Source organism: Chrysochloris asiatica, unplaced genomic scaffold (genome assembly GCF_000296735.1).
Source record: "Chrysochloris asiatica unplaced genomic scaffold, ChrAsi1.0 scaffold00094, whole genome shotgun sequence".
NCBI lineage: Eukaryota > Metazoa > Chordata > Mammalia > Afrosoricida > Chrysochloridae > Chrysochloris > Chrysochloris asiatica.
In genome coordinates this window covers 719919-724292 of record NW_006408612.1, presented here as the reverse complement: position 1 = coordinate 724292, position 4374 = coordinate 719919, and the positions used below count along the sequence as shown (strand labels likewise).

Sequence of the window (4374 nt, the reverse complement as noted above, 5' to 3'; positions counted from 1 at the left end):
TGAACAGCAACCAGAATCTTCTGAGGGGAAATTTCCACTTGAAATGACAAGCAGACCAGCCTGGGATGGCCAGAAGAAAAGAAGATACTTCCTGAAAGAAAGACTGACAGGAAAAATACAAAACAATATAGGCAGACCGACTGATTACTAAAAAAACAAACAAGTGGCTCACCCAGGAGACATCAAGGCAAATGGTCAGAGCCCCCTCAGAGCAAACCCCCTTCTAAGACTAAGAATCAAAAGGAATACACACCCTGATTGGTGACCACGTTCATCACCGATAAAAGGAAGTGAGGGAAAAGCAGCAATGAAGGTGCGAGCTGAGCCCTACAATGCTCAATAGACTCCTGTGTATCCGGATGGAGACCTGGTTGACCAGCAGTGTGGCAAGTCCGGGGACTCTTGGACCTAGAGTCAGTGACATAGCCACACAGGACTAGAGTGGAGAGTGAAGCGTCCAGCTGATAAGAACAGAGCACACCCACACTTGCAGATAATACCCACTTGACCTGGCTTCAATGACTGGATGATCAGAGCTCAACCAGAAAAAGAAAGAAGAGGAATAAAGAATAATCTGATGTAATGTGATGAACTTGACATACACCTATGGAAGCAGTAGCTCAAAAGAGGGAACAAATCTTCACAGCGAGGATCATTCCCACACCTTCCGCACATGTAGAGGAGAGGGATGGGCAACTTGGACATTGGCTATCCAGAATGGGGGGGCTACAGAGGCAAGAAGTGACTGGCTTACACGCTTTCAAGAGGGAACGTAGATCTAGAGGGCATGGAGCAAGGTAGAATCTCCACTGAATAGTATCCATTCTGTATAGTTGGGGCTAATGAAAGGAGTTGTGGATAGGTCTCTTGCGACACAATAGTGAAAACTTGTTATCAGGACTGATTGTAAGGGCAAGAAATGTAAAGGTAGACCTTTTATGGCAAAGGGAGGGGAGTGATTAACTTTTCAGTCTAAGAGCGGAGGTCCCTGGGACCACCAAGGGAGAAGAGTGGAGAGCGGGACCCTACCCAGAGAAGCAGTGATGCCAGGGATGGGGGTAGAGATGATGACGTGGGGAGATGGAGCGGCTGGGGTCTTTGGACCCAGAGAGGAAGAGGGGCTGTGTGCAGATGACCGGGGGACAGGCTCAAAGGGGTATACCCTTTGGTTGGTGGATGATGCATGGAGGGGATTGTAACCATGGCAAGGAAATGATATACGATGGGATCAATGTGAAGCTAATGTCCTCCCATGTAAACTATCACAAAATTCACAATAAATCATTGAAAAAAAAAGGAAATCTCCTATAGTTTCATGGTATTTAAGAGACAAACTTTGTCAAATTTGGAAGTAATATGGGGAGGTGGGGGGGAAAGCTGACAAAAGAGCAAAGCTCAACTTCCAAAGTACAGACTGGATCTCCCATTGTTTTAGGGTAGAGGCAGTAAGAAACCTGCCAAACTCTTAATCAGAATCTAGGGAAGGACATACCTAAGGATAGGGAAGAAATGGGCAGAACGTTTTATTAAAGCTATGTCCATGCTGCAACCCAGCTCAATCCAAAACTGCTTTGCAGTGATCAGCCCTACACCTTACCCAATAGAACTAAAAAAAACCCAAAACTAACAAAAAAAGTCTCTAGGATTTTTTTTTTTTTGCTTTTTTTTAAACAATGTCAGACATATAGTAAAGAATTACTAGACATTTCATAGAAAAGGAAAAGGACTGATAATCAAGATCACAAAGTAACAGCAGAAGTACACCCAAAGACGACTTAGATGTAGGAGCTCACAGATGAGAACTTTGAGATCACTATAAAGATTAGTGTAGATGAAGGGTAAAATAGATGAAATGGTGAATAATTTAAATATAGATATATAATCTTCCAGAATCATCAAATAGGCATTCTAAAACTGGAAAATACAATTCTTGGAATTAAGAAAACACTAAATAGCTTTAACAGCAGATTGGACACAGCAGAAGACAGGATAAGCGAAATTAAAATAAGATCAATAGAAAAGATTCAATCTGAAGCAGAAAGAGAGAAATAGATGGAGATAACAGAGCTGAGTGTAACAACATTAAAATGTCGAATTTATTTGTAATTGGAGATTCCAGAAGGAAAGAGAAGAGAAATTGAATAGGGCAGAAGCGACATTTGGAAAGATAAAGGTCAAGGAGCTTTCTTAGCTGATGAAAAACGAAATTACAGGTTTAAAAAAAAAACAATAACTCAATACATTCTAAAACAGTATAAACACACAAAAAACTACAACTACTTTGAACATCAAGTCAAACCACCGAAAACCAAAGTCAGAAAGAAAACTAAGGCAGATCATGTCACTTATCTACTCAAAATCCTTCAGTGGTTTACTACCATATTCAAAGAAAAGGCCAAAGTCCTTAAGTGGTTAAAATATTGTGGTGTCATAAATTTACTTGAGATCACTTTGATAACCAAAACTTCTTAACTTCCACAAATGATTGTGTAGGGCGACACACATAGGGTGTACAGGACACTAATGCCGGGATTAGTTTTTTTCCCCTTCCTGCTAGGTTTAAAAGGAGCCATCTCAGAAACAGGAACACACAATTCCAGGACCATCAAGAAAGAAGAGCAATGAGAATAGCTGAGATCCCTACCTGGAAAAGCTTCAGTCGTAGAGGCTGCAGCATGGAGAAACAGAACATCTGCAGGCTTTGTGGCCCATGGACCAAGTGAAGCTGAGTGTCTATGGGCAGGAGGCTGGCTTGCAGAATGTACATTTTGGGCATTTATAGACTGGCTAAAGATCTTTGTATCACTTGCCCAAACAGGGCAGAAAGTGAGAGGCTGAAGACAAGAATGACGTGTGTCTGAAGTATGACAGAGAAGAGGCATTCCTAATTGCAGAACAGCTGCAATCCTGTTTGTTTATAATCATGACTAGTACCATGTCAAATTCGCTACTAAACCCCATAACTGTGAATATTGTCTATGAGTTCTGTGTGGCCATTGCAACAGATTGTCAAACTCAGATGTGAAGTATTATGTTTTTTTGTGGGAGAGACGATGGTGTCAGAATAGGGTAAAGAAGATTGAAGGATGAAAGCATGTCTGACCTCCACTTCAAAGGAATCAGCCTTGCGCTGATTGTGAGTTTGATTCTCCTTCCCCTTTGTGATACCAGAGAAAGTCAGGCATGACCTCAAAGGTCCTATACATTCTGCACCACCCCTGACTGTAACCTCTCTGACACCATCTCCTATTATACATTTCCTTTCTCTTCTCTTGCTCATTCTGCTCCAATTACACTGGGCTTGTTATTTCTCATCAAGTATATTCCCACCTTAAGATATCTGTAATTTGCTATTCATCCTGCATTCATTCGCTTCTGAGAGAAGTGAAACACCCAATATTTGTTATCTCTTCTTCACTGTTTTATTTTCTCTCCATTGTTGCTGTTGTTGTTAAGTACCATCAAGTCATTTCTGACTCATAAAAACCCTGTGTAGGGTTTCTGAGGCGTGGCTGGTAGGTTTGAACTGCCAAATTTGTGGTTAGCAGCCCAGTGCTTATTCTACAGCACCACACCAGGACTCCATTAATTAGTTTATTATCTGACTCACACTAGAATGTAAAATCTACAAATGCAGATTGTTGGCTTCTGTATTTCCAATTCCTAGAACAGCGCCTGATACATGTAGGTACTCAAATGTTTGTGGAACAATTGCATGTTAAATGAGGTCTGACTGCTGTATTACCTGGCATTTATGGGTTTGTTTTTTAAAGACATACAGTTACTAACCTATTATCATGAGGGTAGGGATTTGGACTTATTTTGTAATGGTGGTAATTAGTCTATATTAATTTGCCCCACTCAAAGGTACTCTAGAAGTCTAAAATAGTCCTTTACCAATGGCCTAATTAATTTTTTTTATCAAGAGACACTATAGAATATCCAGATTAAGGTTACTCATGGTATAAATAGATTTGTGTTATCTTTCAGTAACCCAGAAATTGATTGGAACTTAATCCAACAGCATTTTAGGAGGTTGTGGAACAAGATACACTTGTCTGTGGATATTCATCAGCTACATGCTCAAATTTATGATATAAGTAATTCTCAAAGTGAACACTGAGTGGCTACTAATTTGCTACCCCTGCTAGAGAGTAAGATCCCCTAAGAACTTGATTGAACCTCAGCACAGTGATCCTGCTTGGCACCTTAGAGCAGGTGGTGGGCCGGCAACGTCTGGCGCATGGGGTCCCCAGCCGATCTCCTCCCTCCCTGCCTTCCTCGGATGGCGGCTGTTTATGCTGGACGTGTAGCCAGAGATGGGTAAGGATCACGTGGAACCTCGGCAACTTAAGACAGAGCCATTGCCATGCT

General features: G+C 41.4%; 1 protein-coding gene across 1 annotated transcript in view; it reads right to left on the bottom strand.

The window, feature by feature from the left end:
* Window positions 1-4374, bottom strand: part of ERICH2 (glutamate-rich 2) — a 74204-nt gene that overhangs the window by 15065 nt on the left and 54765 nt on the right. The gene's annotated exons all lie outside the window — the stretch shown is intronic.